The following is a 15,137-nucleotide window of genomic DNA, read 5'->3' on the forward strand; positions in this document are numbered from 1 at the left end:
TGTAAGGAAACCATCAGGAATGTTAGCAAAGGCTTGGAAAATGTGCCACGAGGTCCGTGCGGATGCCGGCAGCATGGAGTGCTGGCATGACTTGCTATTTTGTGCCATCAGGGATCTGTGGAAGCAAGGCTAAAAGTTCCAACTAAGGAGATGTCTGAAGCCTAGCGATGGCGAACACCTTCGCTCAGGTCATGCATTGAATTGATGGACTTAGGTTTTCTAATTCCATGATGGATTCAGGTTCTCTAGAGTCATGGGGATCTAGGCTCCACAGCTAAGCTCCCTTGGTTCCTATTGCACTGAATGAAGTGTGTAGTTCATGTGAACTTCCAGGAGCAATGGAGACATTAAACAAGATTGGAATGTAGCTCACAGATAGAGTACTTGCCACAGATGTGCAAGGGCCTTGGTCCATCTGCACCCTGACCCTCCCCACCAAAAGTGACAAGTACCAAGACATGTAGTGATTGCACAGACTCTGCCTCTCCCAGTCACCTGCGAAGGCTCACATCCACCTAGCCTGTTGTCAGCACCGAGACTCATCTTTCCAAGCAAAGCATCAGGAGACCAAGAGCTCTTAGGTAAAGGGTCAGGACCTCTGATCTCTCAAGAGTTTTAGGAGTGTGCTGCTCCTGTCCTTCATCATTGTCAGGAAGATGATGGTCAGCACAGAGTTGTCACCAGTCACCAGTCAGACGGGCATTGAGTTGTGAAGCACAACTGCAATAAGGGCATTTAGTCTGCACACTAAAGAGCTACTGCAAAATGATCATCTCCATCTGAGAACATTGATAATGGAAGATGTCAAGGTAAATGGTCTTTAGCTAGCAGTTAGTCTCCTGGCACTCATACCTGTCCAACATTAGAAAGAAGCTTAAACCAAGGTTGATGAGTGTGGGGGCTGTGAGCTTCTGAATGCATGCTCTACCACACAGGCAACTGAAAGTAAAAATACAATGAGCCATTGAGCCACATGTATTGGCACATACCTGTAATCCTAGTAATTTGGGACACTGAGGCAGGAGGGGATTGAGCTCTGGCCCAGCATGGAATATTTAGTGCCTATGTGTGGGCTAGCCTTGTCTCAAATGAAACCAACCTCTGCTTACTCTTCCTCCCCAAAGCAATCCAAACAAACAAACAAAACAGGACTAGGGAACAGCTCTCATTCATATAGGCCAAACCTTTGGTTTAATTAAAAAAAAATAGTACCACTGTTCTTTAGCATGCTCAGCTTTCTACTGGTCTAAGCAAGCATGTTTATCTCTCCATCTTCCTTAGACACAGACTCTATTACTCCCCTTCCAGAGGTTGAGAACAGCACAAGCCAGACAGCCCAAACTGGTGGGAGGATGGTAGAGTTCATGCATGGACCTTGCTCCACACTCTGCTTCTGTTTCTAGATGGTTCAAGGTCCACAGGCATTTATTTATCACCTGCTAGATCTGAGAGGCCTTGGGCCCAAACTGCATGGAAGCACAAAGATGAGTCATACAGCAAACATGCTAAACATGTAAAGTGTCCCTATCCTTTCAGTTTATTATTGCAGCCAGGCAAGCTGACCGGAGCGCCCTGTGCTAAGTACTGTGATAGCAATAAATGGCGGTGAGGAAACTTATGAAGAACGTGTGCTTTGAATTGAGCACTCAGAATTGAAATCTGGATTGGTTAACTACAGGCAGTGCGAGCTGGAGAGGCACATGAGGACAGGGGGATGTGGTCAAGTCAGAACTGAAGTTCTATTGCATCATAGGTGCACACATAGGTCTCCAGTCCGTCTTTTGGTATCATTTTAGTAATTCAGATACTTCTTATCTGAGGTTCAACCCAGAAAGGGGAAAGCCAGATTACCTCTTACTGAAAACTGCAAAAACAGAGGGTGGTTCTGGTGGTCTTAGGGAAGTCTCTTCTGTTTCATTTGAGGGTCTTGAAGACCAGAGCTTACCCTCAGTTTCAAGTGGTGAACTCAAGAGCTGAATCAACCTGTTATCTGAGAGTCCCTCCTTATGTGTGCCAGTTTTCACCCGGACACTTCCACATATAAGGCAAGGCACTCTAGAGGGATGGAGGCAGTAGAATGTGTGTCCTATATGTCTAATTAGTCCTGTTTATAATAAAACAGGACTTATTAGATTGGCTTATATGATAAATGATAGATGGTTTAGCAATGGCTGAGTATATTGTTATAAACAGGACTTATTAGATTGGCTTATATTGTAAGTGGTAGATGTTCCAGTGAATGTAACTGGTAGATGAGTTCCAGTCTCATTTGCATGATGGGGAGCCTGAGATTCCAGAAATTGCTTACTCTGTTCATATGAAAGCCTCAATAGTCTCATCTTTGGCCCTGTGCATACTGACTGTGTATACATAAACGCACACACACACACACACACACACACCCCACAGGTTAACAGAGAGCTCAGTGACAAGTGTGGATTAACACTTTTGGAGTTGTTGGTCAGTGATCCCAGATATTAAAGGCTACTGTCAATGTTCTTGGATGCCCACCAGAACTTGACAGTATGACCCACTTACTTAAGTGATAAGAAGTTTTTTTTGATTTTTAAGATTTATTTATTTAGTTATATGAGTGTTGCCTTTGCATCCAGAGGAGGGCATCAGAACTCATTATAGATGGTTGTTGAGCCACCATGTGGTCGCTGAGAATTGAACTCAGGACCTCTGGAAGAGCAGTCAGTGCTCTTAACCACTGAGCCATAGATGCAATCAAGCTAGTACTCACTAAGAAGCTTCATTCTTACTGGTTAGCTTTCATAATGCTAGAAGATACTATGCCTACTCTTCAGTGAATAAAAAAAATAGGCATCTGTATTAGCAGCTGTGAATACTTTGAGCTACAAAAACTGTTCTGTAAAGAAAATGTTAAAGTGCTTTAAATTAAACTGTCAACACCCTTCATAGGATTATTAGTCCTTTCAAGGGCGGGTCCAAGGAGCAGGATATAGAGATGAATGTCACTGAGTGATTCCCATACATCTAGGGCAATATGCTACCCGAACCATGTCATCTTACAACCTCATCTTAAGGAATCGAAACCAAGGCAGGGAACATTTATGAGCTTGTATGTGCCACTTGTCCTTGAGTTTTACAGGACTCGAGAATTCTTTAAATTTTAAATGGAAAAAATTAGTTTGAAGTTCTTTTGTTGTATTTTAGGAAAAAATGGCATGTAAATTAAATGTCAACCTGTTTTCTCTTTATAAATTAAATGGAAGTCATTAATGGCCAGAGATTAGAGACAGACTGATATATAGGCATTAATTTTTCTTCTATTTGCAAAAAGAAAAACAAAGCATCTATTTGGTGAGACATGAGGGGAAGACTAGGTTAGACATGAGGGGAGGACTAGGTGAAACATGAGGGGAGGACTAGGTGAGACATGAGGGGAGGACTAAGGAATTGGCTACCACAGTGAGAAAAGCAGAAACCTCTGGGTCATCAGAAGTGACAAACTGCAGAGTTCAAGATACCACATTAACTTGCAGAGGGAGGGAGACAATCTATGTAGGTAACTTCCTAGTCTATCTGCAGCAGCAAACTTCAAGTAATTCTGAAGGGTGAGTTCAAAGAAATGGAACCCTCTGAGGCATGCTCTATCTGGAGAGCTAAACACAACCTCACCCCTAGCCCTGTGGCCTCACCACCCCACTGACATACTTATAGCAGAACTCCTTCTCCTCTCTCTCTCTCTCTCTCTCTCTCTCTCTCTCTCTCTCTCTCTCTCTCTCTCTCCCCTTCTCTCCCTCTCTCCCCCTCCCCCTCTCCCTCTCCCTCCCCCTCCCTCTTCAGAACTGACATTAGGAAAGCACTTCTCAGGACCAGACTTCCTGTGTTTAAGTTTTGTCTTGTTAATTATTAAATATGGGAAGTGGCTGGAGAAGACATTTAATTCCTTTTAAATGAGACAGGTAGATTTGGACATGGGGGCTACTCTTTTGTCAAGATTTTCAGTGCAAATGTGCGTGTAAGTGGGTACACACACACACACTGCCCATCTACAAGCTTGTTTCTACAGGCAGTCAAGGTCCAGATCTTGCACCTTAAGGATTAACATTTACCACCATGCAGATGGTTGAATTTCTCCAGGCATGCACAGTAGCTCTCCTTCTGTAACTCTTTCACTTCCTCCTGTCTCCACAAAGTGTACTGGCACTGGCTGAAAGAATGTTATCCCAGGGCCTCATTCTTGTTCTTGGTGATTATTCCCATCAGTTCCCTTACCTCACCAAGGGAATTTCTCTACGCTCATGTCTCCAACAAACATCGATTACCTTTCAGCTCATCTATCATGTCCTATTTTATGCATAGTGCACCTACCCACAAATTTATATGTAACTTGATGTCAGGGATGAAGTTAAGCCATTCTTCCACACCTACAGCCCCTGGTGTGTGGTAAATGCTCTGTGCAGGCACAGCACATCATGTGAATTAATCTTCCTCTGTCAAGATCTTCTGCTGGTTGAGAGTTTGTATTATGCAGGGTGAGGGTTGTTTAAATTCTCCTTGACTCTGCTGTGGCAGCAATGGTTCAGTGAAATGTTTCAAATCCTCTTAACTTCTTGTTATTTAGCAATTTTCTCAGAGGCGAAGCATTCTATCATGGAGGGAAACTCATTGGAATTGAGGAAGTAAATACCACTACAGATTCAGGAAGTCCCTGAAACTCACCAACTCAATACACTCGTCCCTCTCCAAGCTTATATAAGCTGTGATGATTGCTGAGAGATGGGGTCATACTAACTAGGCTTCTGGGAGGAGCCAGAGATCAGCTGGGCTACCTCCAAGAGACACTCTGACCTGTTGAGTTGCCTCCTAGTTCTACAGTGATGTCTAGGGGGTCTGACTTTCATGGCCTGTTGTCCAACTTGGGATGCACATTTGGGGATGCTGCTTTCTTGAGTAATGCCTGATACTGAAAGTGACCCTTCACTCATAGTACTTTTAGTTACCCTTAAACCACTCAACTCAAAGTTGGTGGTCTGTTATTGATTCCCTGTCTAGGGTGAGTGGCCATTAGTTTCCATCTCCTTGGGAATAGTGTCACACAAATCCTTTGTGGAAAAGATGTATATACTTAAAATTATAACATGCAAATCAAATTTTAAATCCTGATGGTACTTCTGGATTCCTCAAGGCTTATTAAACTTAGAATTTGCTATTTTCCACTCTATACTGACCTCAACTATGAATGTAAACTCTTTATGAAAACTAATAATTGACTCCAACTGTGTTCTTTAGGGCCTTGCTGTAAATTTACCTTCAATATCTTTTATCTTTGTCCCTTGAGGGAGAAATTGCATGCTCAAGAAGAAATGAACTTAAAAAATGCACTTCTGAGGTTCAGTGTGCAATTCCTTGGGCTACATTTTCAAAGAATGTACTTTAAACTTCAAGAACATATGTTAATACTCTGAAATACTGGGGGAGGAATTTCGAAGATCGGTCCACGTAAGAAGGAGAGTGGAGAGAAGCGCTTTCCTTTGGTCTTCCCTTTAGCAAAGCTGTTTTCACAGCCTCACTTGGCCTCTTCCAGTTTGTGCTGTTGACTCTGCATCCTGGGTGTGGCACAGTTTCTGTGGAGGGGCTGGGGTAAGTGGAGCATGGAGTCTTCTAGAGGAAGAGACACTCTGGCACTCCCAGTCCTGGGAATGCAGCTCAGGCGGCTTTGACAGAACAGTCCGAATTAAAACAGGAACGCAGACACACAGGGCCCAGAGAGGCCTCTGGTGGGAGCAGTGGGTTCTTTGAGTCAGGAGCATCAGAAGGACATTAGCTATGAGGGGTGCTTACCTTGTTTCTATATATTTCATTCCGTTGATATGAGGTAGAAAATCAGATAACTTTTCTCTCAGCTCCCAGAATAAATGGTTCACTTATTACCTAATTAGCAGAGATCTTTCCCTGCTTCCTGTAGAAGGACACTATCCAATTTAATTCAGAAATTCAGCTCCAAGTGTGAACACCTCAGTGATGACAAAGGCGGGGGAAAAATCCCACCACCCCCCCAAAAAAACCAAACAAACAAAATAAAAGAAACCCTGAGCTGAGTCTCTGAGGAAACTGTGCCAGGCTACTCGTAGATGGTCCTCACAGGAAGGGCTACACACGCAGGCTTTGAGTTTGTGCTTGGCTGCACGATGGAGTCCAGTGGGATGCCCAGTGCTTTAGTGGTATTATCTCAGGAAGGAGAAAATGGTTCTTGCCATGCAGCTCTGATCTGGGTGTTAATACAATGATCTAAATTTTGCCACAGACACCGTTGCCTCGTTCCTACAAAAAAAAAAAGTTTAGAGCCTATCACAACCCATGTGTCATAACATAGTAGGAACAATACAACTGCTTGTTTCCTGTGCCAATTTTAATTATACGTAAGTACGCTTATGACCACAAGCACTTGCAGCATCCACAGCTGGGGTTTCAGATCCCCTGGAGATGGAGTTCCAGTTATGAGAGTCTGATGTGGGTACTGGGGTTTGAACTCAGATCCTATGGATAGCAGTACAGGCTCTTAATCACTGACCCAGTTCCTTTGCCCTAACCCTGTCCCATTGTTCACCCTTATCACAGAAGCATGCGGCATATGGAATGGGTGTGGATGTGGAGTTGGCATGTCTGTCTGTCCATGAACTCTCTGTCGGACTAGGTTTCAGCATGACAAATGTGACCATGTTCACCCAAGAGTCAAAAGTCTCTAAAATCTCCAGCCTTAGTCAAAGTTCTGTCTTGATAGTTTTACTTTTTAAACCTTTCAAATTATGGTTTAGTGTTTGTATGTATGTGAGGGAGTATGCATCTATGTACCATGGCTCTAGTTTAGATGTCAAAGGAAAATCTGTGGGAGTCAGGGCTTTCCGTGATGTTGGCACTGGAGGTCAAACTCAGGTCATCATGTTTAACAGCAAGCACCTTTATCCCCTGAGCTGTCTGGGTGGCCCTCTCCTTGCTTGTAAATGGTACAAGAGTTTTGTGCATGAGAGAAAAGAGTTTAGTTCACGAGGCTTGTGTTCATGAGCAGAAAAGAGAAGTCTCCAGGTGAAGTGTATAAAATTATCTGACATTTCCTTCCACCAGAAATCTTGCCACTTATCGAGTGCAGGAAATAACTTTGTGGACGGGAAAGCCAGTATTTAGTTCTCCCCCATGAAATGTGTGGCGTCTCCTGACCAGTGTTGGAGCAGCAGGGCCTCCACAGTGCTCCATGCATACTTGAGATGTTTCTCTTGGCAATTCTCATGTTCATTCTTGCAATGAGAATAAATTACGGATTAGACCACTGAGGCATCTCTTGCTGAAACCCAGCCTGAAGGTATTTCTGGGTTTTCTGGGGTTTGTCCTTTAATTAATTTACCATCTGTTTTAAATGCTATATATAGTTTATTTCAATGGAGCTCTTAGATGCATTTTTCATCTCTCTCTCTCTCTCTCCCTCCCCCTCTTTCTCTCTCTCCATCTTTTCTTCTCTCTCTGTCAGTCTCCTCTTCTCTTTATCCTCTCTTCTTTTTCTCCTCTCTTCTCTCTCCTCTTCCCGTCTTCTCTCCCTTCTTCTCTATGATTGTTTGGAGATAGAGTCTCGTGGTTAGCTCAAGCTGGTCTGAAACTCACAACAAACCCTTAGACTTAAACTTTGACTACATGTACTCCATTAATCCATTCTTTTTTTTAATTAGGTATTTTCCTCATTTACATTTCCAATGCTATCCCAAAGGTCCCCCATACCCTTCCCCCCACCCCCCTACCCACCCACTCCCACTTTTTGGCCCTAGTGTTCCCCTGTACTGGGACATATAAAGTTTGCAAGCCTCTCTTTCCAGTGATGGCCGACTAGGTCATCTTTTGATACATATGCAGCTAGAGTCAAGAGCTCTGGAGTACTGGTTAGTTCATAATGTTGTTCCACCTATAGGATTGCAGATCCCTTTAGCTCCTTGGGTATTTTCTCTAGCTCCTCCATTGGGGGCCCTGTGATCCATCCAATAGCATCAATCCATTCTTAATTGTAGTGTGTGCAGGACAATCATTGCTTTTATTTAATTTTCTCATCTTTTCTACACTCATGTCTTCCCCAAATTATACAAAAATTGTCATTAACACTATTAAAACATACCATGTTTTGGACATGTCTTCCTTTCCCCCATGTGTTAACATAAAATTCAACTCAATTTATTTCATACCTAGGAACATACGAGGAACATTGAGGGTCAGTAGTGGTTTCCTCTCTCCACATTCACAGGCCAATATGGCTGATAATCTTTGAAGGAGGACAGGATCTCAGGAGACTTAACCACCTCTGGCCATCATATGATAAGCCTTTGGCAAAATACCCATCTCATTTGCTAATTAGTGGGTAGGCAGTGGGATCTGAGCTGCAAATAACTTTTAAATCAATCTTCAAAATCGATACACTCTAGCCACTACATGATCAGTTCATGTAAGTGGGCTATCCAGTGCCCGGTATGGTGGCACATGCCTTTAATCCTAGCACTCAGGTGGCAGAAGCAGGATGCTGTAGGTGAATTCATGCCCACCCTGGTGTACAAAAAGAATGCCATGGCATCTAGGGCTACACAGTGAGACCTTCCTGAAAAAAAGCAAACAAACAACAACAAACCAAATACTAGAGACAGTGTGATACGCACTGTGCTTCCCAGGCTATTCTTGCATGCATCATCTCAACCAGTTTGGAAACATCCTGTCACTTCAAAGAGAAATCCATATGTCCAACAATAGCCCACAAATTATCTACCACTGTCAGTCCTAGTGGACCTCACCATTAATCTAATTTCGGTCTCCATAGATTTGTGTGTGCTGGTGGTTTCTTACAAACAGAGTCTATGACTGGTGTGTGCAACATTTCTAAACATTACTACTACTGTAGAGTCTCTTGGATTTTTGTTCATTTTAGTACTGGGTGTCTTTACTTTGTGTGGACATCCTGTTTTGTCCATCCATGTAATTTGATGAGTGTGTGAATTATTTACACATTTTGACTGATCCCAGTAATGCTACTACGGACATTTGAATGGGTTGTCAAGGGGATACTTGTTTTAACAGTCTTTGGATGCAACCCAGGCTTTAATTTATGGATCATTCAGTGATTTGTATTAGGGGCCAAGGTGTTTCTACACCAATCTCACTGTCTTTAGTTCCTCCAGCAACATCTGAGAACTTTGGTCCCCATTGTCCCTTGTTTAGTCTAGTCATCCTTGGAGAAGCTTATCACTGGGGAATTAAATTTGCATTTTCTTTATGGTGAACAGCATCGAGTGTTTTCTCCAATGTCATGAGACATATGTGTATTTCCCTCAGGGAGTCAGCTATTGGAATTCTCTGTTGACTTTTTGTGTTGTCTCTTTGTTAGCTGTAATATCAGTTTCTCTTATTCTAATTTCTTTATTAATATAACATTGGCAAATATTCATTCCCATTATGAGGGTTGTCATTTTACCTTTCCTGATGTGGGTGGGCTTTGACCTGCAAGTTTTGATGGTGTCTAGTTTATTAATGTTTCTGATTTTGACCATGGTTTGCTGTCATATTTAAGAATATGTCACCTAATGCAAAGCCGTAGAATGCCCTCCACCCCATTTTCTTCTAATGCTTCCATAATTTTATTTTGTGTTGCTGTGATCCATTTTGAGCCTCTTCGTCATATGAGGAGTGATGCATGGCCTAATATCTTTCTCTTATTTGTCGAAAGGATTTATCTTTCTCAACTGGGGGATCTTATTGTGCCTGGCAGAAATGAGTTGGCCATGTGTGTGGCTTACTTTTTGGACCCACCTTTCTGTTGTGGCAATGTATATATTCATTCTTACATCATGACCGTTATATTGTCCTCATTACTGTTACTTTGAAATAATAAAATTAGTCTTCTATTTTCTTCCTATTCAGGATACTGTGATTGTGTGTGTGTGTGTGTGTGTGTGTGTGTGTATGGTGTATTTGTGTGTCTGTGTATCTGTGTATGTTTGTGTGTGTTTGTGCTTCTCTCTGTGTGTGTTTATGTCGGTATTTCTGTGTCTCTCTTTCCCTTCCATCTGAATGAAGAATATTACAATAAATTTTTACACAGAAACTATCTAGAGATATACACTAGACCATGTGATGAATCTAGCACTTTTTGGGATGTCTTTGTCTTAATGATATTAGATTATTTGAGCAATTAACACAAAAGTAGTCATGGATTTAGAGACTTAATTTATTCATCAATACTTTAGTGTTTACATTTTTCTTGCTTTAAAGTTGTATTTCAAAGTATTTTATTCTTTTTGATGATTTCATAAGTGGAATTATTGTCTTAGTTACATCTTTAAACTTCATTGGTTTATCACCACCATATAATTTGTTTTATTTGTTCATTAGTGTTTTTATATGATCATGCCATTTTTTGGGAACAGATATAGCTTTCTATGCAGATATTGAATCTGTTCCCTTTAATATTGGTTACTTTTATTTCTTCTCTGACTCAAGAATCCAGATAGGCTTGTATGTCTGCAGAAAACAGTTAGGGCTGCTGTTTTTCTCTTGTTCCTTCTTTTTGGTTTAAACAACAACAAAAAAACAACAACATCAACAACATCCAGTTTTGCAGCATTGAGATTGATATGAGTCTCAGTTTTTTGGATCTGCCATCTGATTTAGAAAGCTTCCTTTCAGCTCGAGTTTTATGAGTATTCTTGTTTTGCCATCATAGAGAACTGCATTTTGTCAGTTTTTTTTTTCCCTACTGTGTTAACTGTAGGAACCATGTGACCCTTATCTGACACTTTGCTGATGTGGTGGTGTCTTAGCATCCTTTCTGTCACTATGATCAAAACAGCCTGAGTTAAAACAGCGTAGGGAAAGAACAGGTTTATTTGACTATGGTTCCAGGTAACAGGCCATCCGTCCTCTGGGGAAGGTCCAGGCAGGGACTTAGTGCATCCCATTCATAAAAAGTTAAAGGAGATGGCATGTGATTTCTGGCTTTCAGCATATGCTCATTTAACGCTCCTCACACTTACACAGTTCAGGACCCAGCCTTGAAATGATGCAGGTCACTACTACAGAGCAGCCTGCTCTAGCTCATCCCTCAGCTGGGCTGAACTTCTCTGATAAATCTAGGTTGTGTCAAGATGAAAGTCTTAACTGACCATTACACATGACACACGGATATTGTACTAATTGATCACGGGCTACTGTAGAAGCGTCACTTCCTTGTCATGAGGTTGTTTCCCCCCACATATTGCTGCATTTCATTTGTTACTAAGTTTTGAGGCCGTTTTCCATCCATATTCATAAGAAATAATACCACGGAGCTTTCTTTGCTTCTGATGTGTTTTTTCTAGTTTTGCTCCCAGGAACATTCTCCTCTCATAGACAGAGTTGGGAAATGTTCTTCTGTTGGCTGCTTTTTAGGAGAGTCTGCAAGGAGCCGGTGTTAGGATTTAGCAGTGTACCATCTGGGCCTGAGCTTGCTTTGTGGGTAGTTTTTGGATTGCTAACTCAGTCTGATCACTTATTATAGGGTTTTCCAGATGGCCTATTTCTTTTTGAGCCAGTTTTGGTAGTTTGCGTCTTTCTAGGAATTTGTCCATTTGATCTACTTTATCTTAATTTATTTTCGTGGCGTGCTCACCATATTCCATCTTCATTCCCTTTTATCTCCGAATATCTCCCTTTTTCATGTCTGGTTTTAGTAATTTAAGTTTTCTGTCTTTGTTCTTTGGCATGTCTCACAAATATGTGCTAATCCTGCTGGCCATTTTAAAAAATGGTTCTTATTATAAATTGATAATTTATAATTATCTGTGTTTTATTAGATATAAAGTGATATTATGATTGATGAATATAACGTAGAATAATGAAGCCAAGTAATATATCTATCCCTTACCTCAGACAAAAGACTTTCATGGTAAGATACTTTATAATTTACCATCTTAGAAGTGTGTGTGTACATATGTGTATATGTTCACATGTATACATGTATGTATGTGTAAACGTTGAAAATGGACCTTCTTTAATTACTTTTCATTTTATTTTTTGAGGCAAGGTCTCTCACTGAACTTGCACCTCACAGAATTCTCTAGAATGGCTTGCTAGTGAGTCTAGGGATCTTCTTTCTCTGCCTCCACAGACACAGACCACCTGACTAGAGATCCTCACTCAGATGCAGACTACATGGCCTTTTACAGAGTAGGGAAATTGATCCTGGGCATTGATGCCAAATCCCTTTGGTTGCATGGCAAGAACTTCGCCAGCAGAGCCATCTCCCCTTTGCCTATCTCAGTGATTCTAAAGTTTACTATATTTAATTGTCCACTATATTTATCACACTGTGTATGCTCATGGACTGTCACCTCCCCATTTCTTTTGTCTCTTCTATTGTTTACTATTATTATTATTATTATTATTATTATTATTCACCAATTTCCCCCATGTGCATTACATAGATTTATATTTAATCTTTCCTATTTTCTTTCTTTCTGCATTTTGTGATTTATTTTGCTATTATTTTTCTCAAATCTTTGGCAGGACTTCCTGAGGGAGCTAAAGCTAGAAGGTAATCTTAATGACTTGAGGTCTTTCTTATTACAGAGAACATACATTTTCTGCTAAACAATAGTTTTCCTATATCCTGAGAGATATGATTTCTTACATTATCTCTTGTACTCATCCCAAAATACTTCCAAATTTCTTTGTGATTCATCTCCTGATACATTGATTATTTAGGATGATATTTTTTGTTTTTTTTTAAATTTGCATATATTTGTGAGATTTCTAAATTTCTTTTTTGTTCTGGGTTCTGTGCTCATACCTTGTGTGGTTAGAGAACAGATCTGAATATATATATATATATATATATATATATATATATATATATATATATATATATACACAAAATTTATTTCTCTTATTGCCTGTATTGGACAGGTTTTCTGTGTATTGGAAAGAATCTGTGTTTGAATGGTGTCTGTTACAGCACTTTGTACATGTTTGTTAGACTTAGTTTGTTTAGGGAATTGTTAGAAATTCATATCCCCTGTCTGGTCTGCCTAGTACATCTGTCCATTTCTGGGTCTGTGAAACTGAGGTTCCAGCCTGACCCTTGAGCCACTTATTCAACTCTTCAACACTCTCAACATTGGCGTCATTACTTTTGGTGCCTTGATTTTGGTGAATCAATTAATTATTGCCGTATTTTACTTCTTAAGCTTTTAATCATCCCATAATATACATCTTAAGCTGTGGCAATGTTGTTGTTTTTGTTGTTGTTGTTTTGTTTATTTGTTTATCTTCATTTAGTTTGCTTCATTACTTTTAAGACTTGACTCAAGCTCATAAACACCATGGTTTGCTAAGAACTGTTTCATGATGCTTCAAAGGTGAGGTTTTTGAGGGATAGGGGGAGGAAAGTTTTTATTTGGCTTACACTTCCAGATGATAGTCTAACACAGGAGGAAGTCAGGACAAGAACTCAAGCAGGGTTGGAACTGGATGTAGGAACTGAAGCAGAGGCTATGCAGTGCTGTTTACTGGCTTGCAGCTTGCTTCTAATGGCTTGCTTAGCCTGCTTTTTTTTTTTAAGTGGATTTTTTAAATTTATGTTTCAAATGTTATCCCATTTCCAGATCTCCCTTCCAGTAACCCCCTATTCCATCTGCCCTCCCCTGCTTCTATGATGATGCTCCCCCAACATTCGGACATTCCCTTACTCTGGGGCTTCCCTTTGACCGGAGTTATTTTATCCATTCATAGTTCTTGCTTGATGAAAGTGGCTTCTGTCTGCTGGGTTCTTTTGTTCTCTATCTGTCTCATACTTTTTTTTTTTTGTCCTTCTATTCTCCACTATTTTTCCTTTTGGATTAGTGAACATTTTTATAGACATCTTAGTTTATCATAAACACCTTCAGGTTTATGTAAATGCTATTTCCATACTATACAGAAGAATCATACCCACCCATCTCCATACTGTTTCACTCTTTCCAATATTATTGTTATATGTGTGATACCTGTAGTTATTAAAGGTCAAATCATGAATTATTAAAATTTTGTTTAAAATTGCATGAAGAAAGAAAGGACAATTAGTACATATTTGTTACTGTTGCCACCAAAGCCTCTGATTTGTCATTTTTGAATTTTTCCAGTTGATCTTAATAATTTCAATTGTCAGCTGAGTACAGTCCATACCTCTGCAAAACAAAATTCTATTACCTGGTGTATTATTTACTTTCTGTTGCTGCAATGCGACACCATGACCAAAGCCACTTAGAGAAGGGATGGTTTGCTTGAGCTTACAGTTTCAGAGGGTTAGAGTTCACAGTTGTGGAATGGTGGTACAGAGTCTGGCAGGTGTGGCTGCAGGAGCAGGAAGCTGAGAGCTCACATCTGCAAACTAAAGCATGAAGCAGAGTAAACTGGAAATAGCATCTGACTATAGAATCCCAAAGCCTGCCCTCACTGGTGATTTCCTCCAACGTCTTAAGCCCTCCTCCCCCCACCCCCACTGAACAGCACTACCACCTTCGAACCAAGTGTTCAATGCCTGAGCCTGAGGGATGTTTTACATTAAAGCCACCATATCAGGACTGGATTTATTTTATATTCATATTTGAAAGGTGGTTTTGCTGGACACAGGGTTCTTGTTAACCTTAATGCAATTGTTATTTTAGTCTTTTGATTTTGTGTTTCTACTTTCTTTTCACCTTGATCATTCCAGATGAGAAGTCAGCTGTCAATCTTATTGGCGTTTAACTCTAAGCAAAAGTCTACTTTACCTTGGAAGTTCACTTTTGTTGGTTTTTTTGTTTGTTTGTTTTGTTTTTTTAATATTTTTTGTTTATTTGTTTTTGGCTTTCAATAATTCTTGTAAATCTTTTTAGTTTTTAAAATATTCTGGTTTGTGTTCAGTTATTTTTTCTGCTGTTTCATCTCTAGTTTCTAATTTATGTAATCACTAGACTTTGTGTCTAGTGGTGTGCTTAATGATGCTTCACATTTTTGTTAAGCCCCCACTTTATTCTTTATCCTTGGCTAGATGATATCACTTGATCTTTTTACAAATTCGCCAGTTTTTTGTTTTTTTTTCTTCAGAGAACCAGATCTACTGCTGATTTTCTTTGGAACATTTTTCA

At 40.3% G+C, this 15,137-nt stretch overlaps 1 long non-coding RNA gene across 2 annotated transcripts in view; it reads right to left on the reverse strand.

Moving 5' to 3' along the window:
• Nucleotides 1-5,929: 5,929 nt before the first annotated feature.
• The window catches only part of 1700020D12Rik, a 40,793-nt gene continuing 31,585 nt past the window's right edge, over nucleotides 5,930-15,137 (reverse strand). For both annotated transcript variants that reach the window (XR_381365.4, XR_381366.3), the window contains exon 3: nucleotides 5,930-6,294. This is a non-coding gene — a long non-coding RNA (RIKEN cDNA 1700020D12 gene). The remainder of the gene's footprint in view (nucleotides 6,295-15,137) is intronic.

The sequence above is a fragment of the Mus musculus genome, chromosome 12, assembly GCF_000001635.26.
Source record: "Mus musculus strain C57BL/6J chromosome 12, GRCm38.p6 C57BL/6J".
Lineage (NCBI taxonomy): Eukaryota > Metazoa > Chordata > Mammalia > Rodentia > Muridae > Mus > Mus musculus.